Source organism: Xiphophorus hellerii, chromosome 17, assembly GCF_003331165.1.
Source record: "Xiphophorus hellerii strain 12219 chromosome 17, Xiphophorus_hellerii-4.1, whole genome shotgun sequence".
Classification (NCBI taxonomy): Eukaryota; Metazoa; Chordata; class Actinopteri; order Cyprinodontiformes; family Poeciliidae; genus Xiphophorus; species Xiphophorus hellerii.
In genome coordinates, this window is record NC_045688.1 from 11,372,193 (window position 1) to 11,388,751 (window position 16,559).

Consider the following 16,559-nt stretch of genomic DNA (forward strand, 5'->3'; position numbering starts at 1 on the left):
ACGTGGCTGGAATGCCAGATAAATCACACCTAAGAAATCTTGAGATCATTGAACTTCTTAGACTCACAAGCCTCTTTACTACAGTGCCACACAAAGGTATTCACCCCCCTTTCTTTTTTCGTCTTTGGTCATGTTACAACCTATCACAAATTAGCACTACTGTGAAGTGGAAGGAAAAGATATAATGTTTTAAAAGAGCTTTATAAAAGTCAAAATAAGTAAGTCTTAGGACAACGCCTCAGGTGGGAGAATTGTTTGTCAGGAAACAACTATTGGTGGAAACCACTAATCTAAACTTCATGGAATAAAAGCAAGAGAAAATCTAAAACATCTTTGTAGTCTTTGCTGTGACCCGTAGGGGACACATGAAGTTAAGAGCTACTCTGGTCAAATTAGACCAAAATTTCACTTTTCACCTGTATGCTAAAGTAGTTTTGAGGAAAACTAATATTGTACCCTGAAGACACCACTGTGAGTCATGGTGGCATCATCATTCTGTGAGAACGCTTTCCTTAGGCAGTTACACTGACTCCAACATTATGATAAATTAATTGACGGGACACTGTGCTATTCTAGTCATGATAAAAGCATCATGTACTTATGAGTGTCTCCCAAAACGCTAACATCCATTCATGTGTTAGTGAATTGCCCATGTGACCAGGGAGAGGAATCTGGAATAGAACCCACAAATCTGCAATTGCAAGACAGTTACTAAGTCCGCTGAGCCGCAGCAACAGTTGATAGGAAGACGGATGGAGCAAAATACTGGATAATCTGAGAAAAACACAGATGTAACACTGCGGCTAATGCTAACTGCTCAGAGAGAAAATGACTTAAAATTCAGTGTCAACGATAACATAACCACTTAACTGTCTCTCTGAAAAAACTTTTATGTTATTAAAAAGCATATTCATGTAGCCTACTGAATCCAAGTGTGAATCTGTGGCAGGTTTTGATATCTGATGTTAATGGATACTATCTATCCAATCTGATTGATCTTGAGGCATTTAAAAAAAAAATGGCAAAAATGCCCTATTCTATAAATGACTTGAAGTTGCAGGAGAAGCAAAATGTATTTCTATTGAGTACACACAAACGTCTGTTGTACATTGTTTTTAAAAAGTTTTGAAAAACATGCATCACTTTCCTTCCAGTTTACAATGATGCTCTATATCGAGCTGGTCAACAAAATGAGTTAATACTTTCTGCAAGGTACTGCAAGTTAAATGACTATCTTCACCTTTCCCATACAACAACCAACAATGTATCCAGCTCCAGGCAGAACAACATTAAGACTCTGTGCCTACAGTCATCTCATTGTATGCATTACCCCACGGTTATGATCCATTTAAAGCTAAATGTATACCACAAAACAATCTACTCCACCAGCGCCCAATATTTCACAAATACACCTAATATCAGATTCCATCTCCTGGGGTTTTGTTTGCGTCAGCCAGAAAATAATGTATTGGTGTGTTGACCAGTTTTAAGCAACTGTTATTCTAAAAGGCAAATCATCTGTTGTATGTTGACAGCCAACGGAAGAAATTATCCAATGTAAAAAGAAAACCTCTAGTTCTTTGCTATGTGGAATATAAGTCACACACCCCATGTGCTTATGTTTACCTCAGCATATCAGTTTATCAATAACAGATGAACTGTTTGTTTGGTTCTACAGCCAAGAGATGTGTGGCAGCAATCAGTGTCCTCTGATATGTAATTCCTGCGGCTGAGCAGAGGCAGCCTGACAGGAAGATACGCTGTGACATGATGCTGACAGCTGGCAGACATGCCACTGATACCAGCTGGCCACAGGACAGTACAGACAGCGCCATAGCCAACTGGTACACATCCACATTGCTTGATATTACAAACGCTCGGCACTCAGTCACTGAATCCGGCAGTTTGGGCATTGTTCGTGTGATGTGATGGCCGGTTTACATCACCAGTGCCAATGTACGCTACAAGTGCAAATATGGCTTATATAAATATAGGCACTTTGAGCAAGGTTATGTAAACAACTCATTCTACACTGTCGATTTTACAGTGTGTGCGTTGAATAAATTCTATATATTCTCATGTCCAATCCACAAGCAGTCCCCAAAGTGCTCACCAAGTTGCAACACGTCACACATGATCACATCCTCTGCATGCTGGTTTGAAGTGAAAGGTGACTTCCTGAACTGAAACACACTGATGTTAAAGTGTTGATGCAAAATGTAAATAACACAGTTCCGGTCAGATGCTACATGTATGAATCATGGCCATAATTTTTATTTTAGACGCATATGCTTTTAACATCTTTACTGAATTGTTTGAATTTATTGTGGATTTGTTTTAATCTACCCATGGGCAAAGTTATACATACAGGCTGCTATTCATACAGTAAATAAACCCAAAAGGGGTTTAATTAAATGTCCGTAAGCAAATTGTACCCTGATTCAGTACTTTCTGAAACAAAGTACTTCTTGTTTTGTGGTATACATTTAGCTTTAAATGGATCATGAACTGCTCAACTAAGCAGTTGAGTCTTCTTTGGATAAATTTAGAGTATAGTCCATAGATTGCATTGAGACCATTCCAAAATCTTAATGTTTGTCTTGATCATTTCCAGAAGCAGATTTTATGTGTCTGGGATCATTGTCACAATCTGGAAAACAAAATTGTAAGAAAGTTTCAGCTGTTTAACTTGTGATTTCAGGAACTTAGGAATCTTAAGTTGCCCTGCCTGTTATTGGTATTACCTGCACCCAAAACAGGTCCTCACCATAATGCAGCCACCACCATGCTTAAAAATTGGTACAATGTTTTAAGTTCGAAACTCTCACATTGACTCACAACAGGAGACCGAATATGAATCAAAACTGTTTGTAAATGGATAAAGTTGGCCAACATTAAGGTAATGCAAAGCCTGGATCTGGAATATACCTACAAACTTTAGACAAAACCAACCAGTTGAAATGAAGAATAAATTTAATCGGTGCTAAAAAAAATTTAACACAACACTGACTAAACATGTATTGGTTATAGCCCCATGCCATGAACTAACATTTACTAATTGTACGGGAGCAGGAGGAACCTAGCACCTTATTATCAATGTCTGAAGTCCATCCTGAAAGGTGTACAACAACTCAAACTAAGAGTATTATTTGTCATTTTATCATTAAATTTCTTTACCTTTCCATTTGTGTCTGTTCAAAGGTCACCGCACTGAAAGAGATAGTCTCAAAAGAAAATCCAAAGTCAGCTCTTTTTTTAACATTAAGACAAGGAACACAGACAGAACAGTGGGAACCAAACACAGCAGCACATCTATACTTAAATGTATAGTGAGACTTTTCAAATGGAGTTCATTGTCCAGTATTACTTTAAATTATGCACAGACCCAGCATATTAGAGCAGCATATAGAGATGCAGCAGCAGAGTGTGTGTAAAGGGAGCACAGACACAGATTTAAATAAATATAGCCATGGGATGTGCATAATGGGCATTTTCAGGCCAGGTGTGGATTCACAGCTCTGAAAATCACACCTAAATTTTAAACATGGGCGCTGTATTTTCTGAAACCTAAGGAGGAAAGTAATAATTCATATTACCTAAAGCAACTCCATCTTGAGCTAACGCTGTTGTGACAGCAGACTTGAGAAGAAGTTCAAAGAAGTTAGAGGCCCTTCTATCGCTAGGAAGGAAAAGAGGCAGGTCTTTGTTGAGAGGTTAAGCTGTGCCCAAAACAAAGTTCCCCTTCACCATTGAAACAGCAACATATCAGTTCGACCGGGCTGTTTAGTGAGTGTGCATGCTTAACAACTAGCTGACCTACTAACTGAGAGCCAGATGCTAATTTTCTAGTTGCCTGGCTGAGTGGATCCCTCACCACATGTGCTTCTGTTTGCTTCGCAGACTAGTAATGGGGCTGACAGGTTAATAGATTTGTTGAATGACTACACTTGCTCATGGGTCTGACAGGCTGACTCATTGACTGAACACAGTAATACATCATTAAACTGACTGAATCACACAATGACATAAGTGGACTGCTGCAAAACAAAAACTGACAACTGCGAGATTTGAACTCAGACAAAGCAGGAAGTGCTTGCTGCTGCTGCTGCGTCAAGTTAATCTTATGACAAAGAAATTAAAAGTCCTAATCCTACTGGAAATATAAAACACTGTATATAAAGTATTAGACCCTTAAGTCGCATCAACACGTATCTGAATCCTTCTTAAATTTCACCATAGATCCTCTCCACAGTGATTAAAGTTATGACTCATCTGTGTATTTGTTCTAGGAAACAGTCTTTACATAAATCTGATCAACAGACCTTGAACTTATCTTACTTTTATCACATTACATCTTCAATGTACATTTGGGGGGTTTGATATGGTAGACCAGCACAAAGTGGCACATAATTGTGAAGGAAAGGATATACGAGGTTTTCACATTTTTTATGACTAAAATTTGGAAAAATGTGACCTCTCTTTTCTCAGCCTATCTGAGTAAATAGTTTGGAAAACCCTGTTTTTCTGCAATAGCTGTGGCAAGTCTGTAAGCGTCTGACTAGCAGTTTTGCACATCCAAAGGCAAAAGTTGTTGGGCATTCCTCTTTGCAAAATAGCACAAGCTTACTCAGATGTGTGTGTTTGTGAACAGTAATCCTAAAGTTCTCCCACTGATTTAGGTCTGGACCATTCCAAAACATGGATATGAGACATTTCAGTGTAGCTCTGAATGTTTACGGCTGCTGTAATGCTAAAAGGTGTTACTCCACCTCAGACCCAGTTTTCTGCCCCCTCCCAACAGTTTTTCTTCTAGGATTGTGCTCCATCCATCTGATCAGCTTATAACAGCTTCCCTGGCCTTGCTGAAGAAAAATATCCCCACAGCATGATATTACCATCACCATGTTTCACCATAGGGGTAACATCCAGTCTTTGATTTCTGCTAAATAAAGTGTAGGTCAAAAAGTTCAACTTCACACTTCTTTGACCAGACTAAGTCACTCCACTCACTTGCTGTGTCTTTTTATTATTCCATGATCAATGCTGTAATTATCTGGCATTTCAGATTAGATAGTTTGGTAGGTTTGCAGATGTAGCAGTCTTTTCCCATAAGCTTGTGATTTTGTTTTAGACCCGTACCCTGCTTTAAACTACCCCCAACTTTATCATTGTGCTATTTGATGTTTTGGTATTCACAATCCCTTTTGTTCTCCAGTATCACCAGAACACCTGTATTTAAACAGATTATTTAAATTGCAGCCAGGTGGACTCTACTTAACAATGCTGAGACTATAGGAGATGATGGTTCCACTGCACCTTGCTTAAGTGAATCAGGGTAACGGGGTATGGTTACAGATGCATTTCACACTTTTCATATTTTATTTTTTAAAATCATGCATAATTAGTGCTACTTTGTGGGTCTTTCAGTTGAAAATTTAATAAAAATACATTAGGGCAGTAACGTGACAAAATGGGAAAGAAAAGTTAAATTTAGCACATGATGCAATGTTTTTCTTCAAATCATAAGTTAAACCTAATTTAAAACACACACACACATATACACACACATAATAAGCTCGGAGGTATTATAGCTATTTATAAACATTCTTACTGAAAATTGTAACTTAAGTTTATTCACATTTAATTAACTTGCGTTAGAGAATTTCGTGATTTTCCGCCTCCTTTTAAGATCCGGTGGATGAAACCATGCGCAGTGCCCAAGAGCGCATCGACAACAAATGCAACCTTCCTGGATAAAATACGCCCCGTTCATTTCCAAAGCAAAAACTTGTGGCGCGTCGCGAATCTAACAAAAACAGAGAAAAAGTGACCGAACCAGCGCTCGAGTCATAAAATATCCGAGCGATCTTTGCGCTGGTAATAAAGGTTTTACGGCCATATCATCGCGATCCAGTGGAAAGACAGTTATCCAGCAAAGAGCGAGTTCTCAGAGGCCACATGCAGCGATCACCATGAGGGAAGAGAACAGGACACACGTATAGGCTACTCCTCAACGGCTGGCCTCCGTAGCAGGTTTAAGCCGTGTGTGTAAGATCCACTTACGCATCGCGGCCAAAGCCATGGAAAGCCCAACGAAACCCAGAATAAAACTGCGCGATCTTCCGCGTTGATACGGAATCCCAAGTCGGTGCACTGCCCGAGAGTGGCGGCGCGCTGGCGATCGTTGCCGCCCGAGTCTGTGTCTATTGGTTCCCTTTTCAGCTGGGGCAGCGTCAGCACACACACACAGTCTCCATTTGCAACTCCATCGCCCCCCATGGGCGTGCGAGGCCGCGGGCTGTGACGCAAATGGCACTGGGTGATTTGCAAATGACAGATCTTTTTTAATTCAACGCGATCGCGGCGAGGTCCTTTCCGATCTCCCTGATATTTCACACGAACACATCCACCCTCGGTGATGGATTTCAGGTTAGTGAAGCGGCAATTCTGTTGCATAACTCTGAAAACTTAATAAAAAATACGGGCACGGAGCGATTATGACGAGGATGTTCCGTGGATTGCTTCGATTTTTGTGCTGACCTGCGTTGCAGCTCTGAGCGCACGACCAGGCATCGACTTCTGTGGCACAGGAGGAACCAAGCAGAGCGGATACAGGCGAGAGCCAGTGGCCTCGCTGTGCTGGATGTGTAGTGGCCAGAGCGAGGACGCATACACGTAGCTGTCGGAATGGGGACTTAGGACCACATTCACAGGCCATAAAGGGCCCGCTTGAATACTATTGTGCTCTTTTATCCTAGAGTCCTCAACTATTTACAAAAGGCTGGCCAACAAGGACAAAAAAAAATATCGCGGTGAAACGCTCGGCGGCGGTTACAGCAGCTGCCACCGTTTCTCTGCGCAAAGCGGCAACACAATCATTGCGCAGCGCCTGGACTTCCCCGTGCAGTTTAGAGAAAAAGTCTGCGATTCATCCAGGGGACTTTTTTTTATTTCCATCTCATTCAGCACGTCCTCGTCTGGTTCAGCTACAAAACCAGAGCGCAGGGGCAAGTCGCCGTTTCTCATGGCACGATTTGCATCGCCCCCCCTCCGACGCCTCCCTCCCCCCCTCTCGAAAATCTCCTTTTACACGCTTATATTGTAGCCGCTATTTCCAGCAACAAAGGAGCAGCTTCATTTGATCAGAGGGAAAAGCCAAGGGTATAATGCACCTTTTCAAGCCGTGTGAGAGAGAGGCCCCTCGGAACGATTGCAGCATGGCAGGGGAGTGCGGCGTAAAAACGAGCTAACCCGAGTAAATTATACACAACGATACGGCGCAGAGCTGCCATAAATATCTCTATCAACGTCGTGGGGGAAACGCTAAATCATTCGAGGTCATTTGGATGGGTCTCGAGCCATCGTAAAACGCTGCGTTTAGCGGCTCCGTGCCACCTTTTCCAAGAAGCAGCCTGGCGCACAGGACCGGTGACCCTTCCATCTTTGCGCGTCCTTCTGCTGAGCCAAAACGCGAAGTATTTCGCAATTCAACGCCTTATTATTGAACAAAAGACGTCGCAGTACGCGATTTTTGCCTTTAAGGAAGTATGCGCTACGTGTGTGCGCCGCTACAAGTCGCTGAAACTACTCCTCTCCCCGCCGCGGCCAAGCAGAAACAAGAGGGCGATGACGCCATTTTCTGCAAAAACAACCACGCTCGGGAAGCCAGAGCGAAGAGGATTTAACCCGCTCCGCAGCGCTCCGTTGCCACTGAAAGGCTTCTAAAACAACTCCTTACCTTGTATTGTTGAGGTGGGAAGCAGAATAGAGGATTTCAGGAGGTAAACAGCGCGGTTGTTGCGATTCGGACTCCGGAGGTTGAGGATTTCGCCTCCCAGCGTCCCCGGTTCGCTCTGAACAAGTTCCTCTGCGAGCCGCTGTCTTTGTGCACCCAGAGGAGCCACTCGGTATAAAACCAGCCTCTGCGCAAAGGTGCACTCTCTGCATCCGATTTCAGCAGGAAATGTCCGCTATTTCGGACGGACGCTTCGAAAACAGGAAGTATTTTAACTGTTTAAATTCGGAAAAAGTTGAAGAAATCGCCTGTTTTTAAACCGCTCCACATTGGTGGGGCTGATTTGTCGCCCAAAACGCGCAACCTTTTGAGGACCCACGCCTCTCCACGAAAGTCCACGACGCAAAAGCAAAGTAAAACAGGAGGTTTTGCACCCTTAGATAAGTTAATCGATCAAATAAAAATGCTTAATACAAAAAAATCAGTAAATCACGAAGTTTTATCTGATGTATATTTATAATTTAAAAACAAAACAAGAGATAATCATATTTCTGGGGGGGAAAATAAAGACAAAAAGAATTGTCTATAAACTACAAAAAATATCAGAAAGGGCTCAAAACAGACAAAAGAACAGCATGTAAATATTAAACAAACACGAAAAGACTAAATCACAAACAAACCCAACAAAAACAAGCACATTTTTCCACTTTAAAACTTCAAATTTTCATGCATTTAATTCCAAAAAGTAGTTTGTTGGTAAAGTAGAAAGAAGAGGATTAATGGTGGCCAAAAATCTGAAAAGTGCGGTTAGTATGTTAATGTATTTAGCCCCCTTTCCCACAGCATAATGCCAAAAAATAAAAAACAAGCAGCATTTTTTGCAAACTGGAAGCATGTCTATTTTGCTTTTTGTTTTGTCTTGTTTTGCACTGATAAGTTCTTTCCACAAAGCTCTGTTGCATGAAAAAGTAATAGTTTTCTTGTCAACAGAACTGAGCTCTAGATAATGCCAGCTTCTCCGGCTTCACTAATGTTCTGCCCGCCCGGCCTGACGGTTTAGCTCATATTCTTTACATTTTTGGGTGACGGACAGATAAGTTCAATGGACCCGTCATTTAAAATTCTCCACAAATGCCAAGAAAAACCTGGCATAACTTTTCTTGCACTTTCTAGAATTTGTTGTGCTACCTTGTGTAGTTCTACAAAAAAAAAAAAAAAATCACAACAAAACACTTTAAAGTTTCTTCTTCAAATGGGGAAAGACGTTCATGTGGTATTGATGGTTTCTGGATTCATTCAGACAGAAGTAAATCGCTGCATGTGTGGTCACAAAACTGCTTTTTGTACCGTCATAGACGGCTTCGGAGCACAAAGGTTCAACTAAAACCACAAACATAACAGAAAGATAAAAGGTGCAATGAATAAGAAAATTAACTATGAAGACCAAGAGCCAACCCAATAATATAAAGACTGCACAAAATACAAAAGCAACAAAAGGATAGAAAACGACACACGCAAAATAAAATAAAACAAAAAACACACTTATATGGGTTTTGGTCTTTTGTAAGTCACCCATGTGTCTGCTCGGTCACTTGTTGACTGTTGTATAATATCTTAATAAGATCCCCAAAAGGTAGGAATGGAATACTTTATGAAAAAAAGTTTTGAATTAAAGTGTTTATAAAGAATAGTCACAGTAATTCTGCTGTCAGTTCTATAACTGCACACATTTGCTCTCAAAAACGCAAATACTGAGTAGGGAAACTTTCCCAGCAACAAAAAGGGTGCTTCACTTCTCTTAAAAAGTACTGAAATGCACCCATTGTCTTTACCTGCTTGTCCTTGCAGGGACACGGGGGTTGGGGACACAGCCTATCTCAAGTGGCCATTGGGTGTGAGGCAGGGTACACCCTGGATTGGTCGCCGGTCCATCACAGGGAAACACAAGGACAACCAACCATGCATGCATGCCTCACTCATATGCAGGAGTCATTTGAGAGTATTCAGCTGAGCTAAGAGTCATGTTTTTGGACTGTGGGAGCAAGCCGGAGTACCCAGAGAGAACATTCAAGGCAGAAAAAGAAATCCCCAGGCAGGGATTCAAATCCAGGACCTTCTTGCTGAAAGGCAACAGTGCTACCAAGTGCCCCACTGTGAAGCCCCACTACTGAAACAGCACTGCTAAATAGTTCAAAAATAATTGTATCACGTAATATTTTGATGCAAGCACAGTAAATATCAATGAATTACTATACCAACACAAAATGATGGTTCTGTAAGCAAAACTAAACATCCTGGTCAAAATAACCTGGCTCTGGAGCTTGCAAAAATGATCAAAACTCAAACAAACCCATTAGTATTAGCTCTGCTATAATTTATAGCTAAGTCAGTCTACTGATAAACAAAGTTGTGCTACCTAAATATATCCCGCCCCCCTTCTTATAATAACATTGCTTTTCATATATATATAAAAATCATACAGCTTTTTGTATTTTTGCCTAATTAAATATGAGATTTTAAACTTGAATATAATTTGATGTCTCCAAGCTAGTTAGCTTAGCTCCTACGATCTATTTACAGTTAATTCAGTTAGGTTAGCATGACCTTTTTTTGCTCGTTTCGGTTGTTGTTGTTTTTTTGTCTTAATACTCCAATTTACATTTTATTTAAATAAAATTATATTACTTGCCTGCATTTTACAAATACAGGCAGCACGACTGTGAAAAAAATGGACTATGTAAACACAACACATTCCTACCTTATTTGTGGACCGCAATAAAGATTTCACTCGTTGCTATGGTGATAAGAACATAGGCTTTTCAACAGGGAACTCTGAAATTTACATTATGCCAAATAAAAGCAGATCATTTATTAACAAGTTATTTAGTCTGTGAACTATAAAGGAGCCATTGTCAATCATAGCTAGCTCACAGCTAACGAGAAAGAGAAATATCGTAGCTGAGATAATTAGCTGCAGCTGTAGCAGCCGAAACAAGTATATTTATAGAAAAATTGGAATTTAAAGCGACAGTACATGTTTTGATTGAAGTTGAGTTTCCAGCGTACAGTTTAAAGAAAAGTGCGTCAACGAATTTGATTTCGTTTTTGAATTTCAATTGAATTGGAATTAAGCCAAAGACTTATACAATAACTTTATTATTACTGAACCGCTATCCACCAGTAGTGGATGTTATGCTGTAGCTAATGGGTAACAGGAGTTTTTCTTTTATGAAAACATTTCAGTAGAAATCCTGAGAAGTTGAAAGTGGATTATGAGGATCTCTTTTCTTTTTTTCTTTTTGCCAAATATGAGACAGGCTTTGTATTCCTTTTGTTCAGAAGTTTTATAAGTTGCTGTTGTCCTCTTGAAAGAATTTTTTAGGCCGGCAATTCCTGGAAAGGTTCACCTTGTTTCATGTTTTCTTTGCCAATTAATCTGACTATGGTTTCCTAGCCTTAAAGATGGATTTGTAAGCCTTTTACCAGAATAACTCTGATTTTGTATTTAGAATAGAATAGAATAGAATTCAACTTTATTGTCATTGCACTGTCACAAGTACAAGCAACGAGATGTAGTTTGCATCTATCCAGAAGTGCTCTACGAGATATAAATATTTATTTACAGGTGTACAGACTCTTTGCTATAAGGGGTTATAGCAAAGAGATATAGATATTGTGTATAAATATAAATATAAATATGGAAGCTATATGCACAGATTATACAGATTATACAAGAATGTTAGGAAATGGATTATATATGTAATCTGTTCTTGAATTTAGTTCGATTTGTGTATGATATATTACTTTTTGAGATATTTTGGCCTACTTCATATTGTCAGACAGGCTCAGTTTGAGTCATTTCTGATTCTGGTTATAACGAAGGATGGGTGTGACTAGTAAAGTCTAAGTCAGCTCTCCAAAAATTATGACTAACCATTGTTAATTCTCGATTTAACAAAGAAGCTTGAAATCTTGGTTCCTCGTTCAGGCTTGATAAGCAAAGTTTCAGTTCTTTAAAACTTTTCAGTTGTTACTCTGAATGGAGTCATTTGCCCTCTTTTGGAAATCAAAACAAATCTGCCTCAATCAAAACAAAAATATTTGAACAATATTTTCTCTATTTTGCCATTTTTTTACAGAGGCTAAGAGAAATCGACCTCTGCGTCACATCTTGTTTTTTGAGTTTATTTTCTGCTTATCCATTCCCTGCAAATGGTCGTTTTGCAAATTACAGTTTTACATTTAATTATTTATCCTACTTAATAAATACATACGTTTCTGTTGCTTAAATGCTAACAACAGAAATAAATCAGTTTCACAATTTAAAATTTGCCTGGTCGTGGTCGTGCGCAAATGTACTTACTCAGTTTACTGACTCACAGGTTGACCACGGTTAAGGATCATTTTCACAAATCCAAGTTCCAACTTCTGTATATCATCTGCAAACAATGAAAAGGAAAGTAAAAAATACTGCTACAGAAACGTACCGGTTCAAAAAAAGAAAGCAATGTTAGCATGCACATTGCTTTCAGCTTCCATTTTAGCTCCATTCACAAAGTTTATGAATGTACAACCGAGTGTGCCACACCTTCAAGAAAAGCTTACTGGAGGTACAAGCTATACTGTAAAGGAAAACGGAACACACAACATAATTCACTATTTTTTCATTTTATTCCCAGTGACAAAGTCTGGGCACATTGTGAAACTTTTAGTCATGGAAGAAAAAAAAAAAGGTCACAAAATATGTTTCAGAGCTGATAAAAAACCCTCATCAAATAATTTAAGCAGCTGAGTGTAGAGTGAGCTGTTAGTTGCTTTTTGTTCATTTTAATCACTTGCATCATGCAACAGTTGGTGAGATAGCCTTATTGTTTACTAGAAAAATACACAAATTCAGCTGGTTTCCAATTTGCAACTGGAACCAGGTAAGGATTGGTGTGGCCTCTTTCCCAGATCCAAGTAACTCCTTCCAGTGGTGAGGAAACATACTCAGAATATCATTAATATCTCACCTGGAGCACAATATTGAACTTTTGGTTGACAAAACTGTTTATTTAACCAAAAATTAGTCAAACTTTTGAATTCAATCAGTGAGCTTTTTGCCCCTCTCTACAATCCAAATGAAGTGATTTGACACTTTTGAACATGCCTACGTGTAGTGAAGGGTCCTTCTAAAAAAAAAAAAAAAATGGGAACGCGACAAAAGTTATTCAATTTTATAATTTTATCTGTCATCTTTTAAAAAGGACTACAAGCTGAAGGTGTCTGTGCATATGTAAGTGGGGGAAAAAAATATTTTGCCGTAGCAAACATGAATTAATTTAACTGCATGTTAAAGATTGATTTCAATCATCAAGCGTCCAACAAATGCCCAGTTGGTGTCCTGTTTTCTTTAGCAGCTTATTTAAATTTTTGTTTTGGACACGTTAAACAAACATTATGTCATAAACCGGCTGTACATTTTCTGGCTTTGTTCTGGAAGCGCTTAAGCTACTTATAAACGTGTTTGGTTTTGCCTGCAAGAGAGGCAACTTTTACATAAAAATCTCTTAATCTCTTAATAAACGGATAGATCCAACCGATAGACCCGTCAACATGTTCTGCAAATCACATAAAAACAAACATTTAACACACTGAATAAGTTATGAGTTGGGGAGGAATTTGAGAAGTTCCATAAAGGAGATAATCCCCTCCAGCTTTTTCCTTTAGCTCCATGTGAGCCCGCAACAATAGGTGCCCACCACTATCGCCTATACACAATTAACTAAGGAGCAGCATTATTCCATTATCATAAGAATGCTGTTTGCAATAAAGGGGGGGGGGAAGCTCAGAAACTTCTCGGCATTCACTGAAGTGCCGATGGAACTGAGACATTTTATCTTCAAGATCACATGCAGAGTTTACACCTCTTAGCAATATATTTAGTGCATTTATTGTTGTCGTTCAAATAGTTTGATTACAGTTATGGGCTGAGAGTGACTGGTAAGGATGGATAAATTCTTATTCCTTAACTCTATGATATCAGCTGTATAACTGTTTTTGATACATTTACTGTATCAAAAATCAATATCTTTAACAAACTTGTGTGCTACCCAGAAGGCTGTTTTCTGGAATGCTAAACTTGTCGTCTGCCCTCTGATGGAGGAGTTTCAGATAGTAATTTGCTTATTGGTAAAGAAATGATCAACATCCAGCTTAATAAGCTGCTTTCTCAACGACCTCGGACGTTATTCATGTAAGCAGCCGAGCGGCAGTAAGTAACAGTAAGAAACGCAAGTGCAACAACGCTCAGTGAGATGCAACAGGAAAAAAAACATCTAAAGACAAAAATGGTTTTAAGGTTTTCCATGGCAACCAACATCATATCATGCAAACCCAAATATGCCTCCATGAGAGAAAAGGTAGTACTGACTTGTTAACTCAAGTAAAACATACGGTACATGTTGCCAATTTAATGTCACACATATCATGTCAAGATGCTACACACACAAAGAAAACGGGTACGATTGTAGTAAATTCTTTCAGTGCAGGTTGTACTTAGATTTTCGAGGGTTGGAAAATAAGTTTTACTGGCTGCACCCAATCATGATTACTATCAGATTGCCACTTGATAGCCGAACTCTGAAAACGTGAACGTTGGCTGAAAGATCTCTCTGCGCAACACGCTTGGTCTCAAAGAAATTTACATGTGCGACTCTGCAAAGGCTTTGGGACTCAAGTGAGACACAGTGTGTACAAATTATCAACAACTAAGGAAAACATGGAGCCAGGAGTCAACGGCCAACCTAGATTACTCTAAGAGCGCAACAATGACTCATCAAAAGAGTCAGGAAGTAACTCGGGACAACAGGCAACTCCCTGTAAGGCTCACTCGTTTCTGTTAATGTCAGAGTTCACTGTTAAACTACGACAAAGAGACGGGAAGAGTTCCAAATGTAAAAAAAAAAATTTTTTAAAAGTGCTTCAGGGAAAAATTAAAAGGATAGAAAAACTTCTTGATGATGTCCAAGACCTTCACATGTATTCTGAGTAACCACGAAACAAAATTGAAACTTGTTTTTTTGGAAAGATGTGGGTCCCGTTGTGTCTGGAATAGTAAAAGAGCAAAACAAAATGGTGTGATTACCCAGAGCTCATTTGATGCTTCAGGACATGCATGATCAAGTCCAGATGAAGATAAAAAAAAAGGAAAAAAGGCTTTAGAGTGGCCTAATCAAAGCATACACTAAAGTGCTGTGATTTAGCCTTAAACAGGCCATACGTCATATATTCACCAATCCTGCAAACACAAGTGGGTCAAAATTCCTCCACAGAGATGTAAAAGACTGAGTTTGAATTTTTCAAACTCAGCTGTTGCCGCCAAAGGTGTTATTTATTAGGTTGAGGGGGCCATTACTTTTCTTTTTGGTTTTGATAACTTTGTTCCCTTAATAAATAAAATTTTCATTTGAAAACAAACCACTTCAATCCGTTTATCTTTGATTTAAAAATTTGCCAGATGACCTGAGGCATTAAACGGGGATGAAAATTTAAAAACAATAAAAATCACAAGAAAAAAGGGGAAAACACTTTTTTATATATATATATAATCACCATATCAAATATGCTACACAAAATGAAATTTTATTCTTATATTGTTAAAACTTTTGTTTGTTTTATCTGAACCTCTTTCAGAGGTTTTTGGAAAACTATATGAAGGCTGCTGTAGTTAACCATGCAGAGGACAGCCTGCGCTATAATTATTCATCCCAGTAGGAGTATCTGAATAAATGACGACTTAATAAGAGCACTTCCTTACTTTTGGGCTCGTTTGTTATGCATCACAGTTCTCCCCCACCGACAAAACCCCCGACCGTGTCTGATCTGATATGTGGCTGATGATGAGGGTTTTTTTTTTTTTTGTGCCGGGGGTCGTGCTGGAAACAAATGGCCACAAGGTGTCAATGTTGTCAGATGGTGCGTTTTGCTTTGTGACATCTCGGCCCCATTAATGCGAGGAAGGTTATAGAGAGGAGAGCTGCAGGTGGAAGAGCCTTGCTGCTGGATGTCGCTCTCGAAACAAATCTAATTGGATCCAGTGACTTCCAGGAAATACACGGCAGCCGAGAGGCATTTATTTGCTCTCTCCGGCCACCAATGCCCGAGCGCCGGTCAGCAACAGCGGGCCGTACTACTGCCACACCCGACCAGATAATAATAATAATAATAATAATAATAATAATAATAAAATTTGACTACACTTTTCTCTAAAACACTCACGAAAAAGCTAAGTTAAGCCTCAGTCTCAAATAATTTTCAACCTCTAACAGTTTTTCTTTTGTGAAATCTCCCTAAAGCACAAAATGATTATAACACTAACACACACGTGTGTGCCAAAGTGACAGGCTCTCCCGTTTACAGTTCCCAATGTTTACATTACTAATATGCTAATTGCTAACATAATGTGCTAAGTGACATCTTAAACAGCTTAAAATGTCACCAGAGGCGACCATGTTGTTTGTGCTAAAATCATAAAAAAAAAATAAAAAAAAAACTCAGACAGAATACGCATTTCCAACACACAGTGTGACGTCTCCGCTGCTCCTTATACAAATAACTGAGGTTCTTCATAGAAAGTGCTCACTTCTTCTTACTCCTTTCAAACGGAAAAGTGGTAGTAAAGAAATGATTTTTGTTCTTGGTTATGTATGCACACGTTTTTCTCTGTCATATTGATTGCTTTTTTTTGTTTGTTTTCAAACTTGTTTGAACTAAATGAATAATAAATCAAATAAAAAAGTAAACAGACGTATCAATGAACCCAACACTTCTAACAGTAAATAAC

At 39.2% G+C, this 16,559-nt stretch overlaps 1 protein-coding gene across 2 annotated transcripts in view; it reads right to left on the minus strand.

Annotated features, from left to right (window-relative positions):
• znf800b (zinc finger protein 800b) overlaps nucleotides 1–8,071 on the minus strand; it is a 30,181-nt gene extending 22,110 nt beyond the window's left edge. Inside the window, exon 1 of one of the 2 annotated variants that reach the window (XM_032589773.1) lies at nucleotides 7,739–8,071. The gene's annotated coding sequence lies outside the window, so the exon portion shown is untranslated. Of the gene's footprint in view, nucleotides 1–6,063; nucleotides 6,175–7,738 lie in introns of those variants that run through there. The other variant, XM_032589774.1, reaches the window with a different exon arrangement.
• Nucleotides 8,072–16,559: the final 8,488 nt, after the last annotated feature.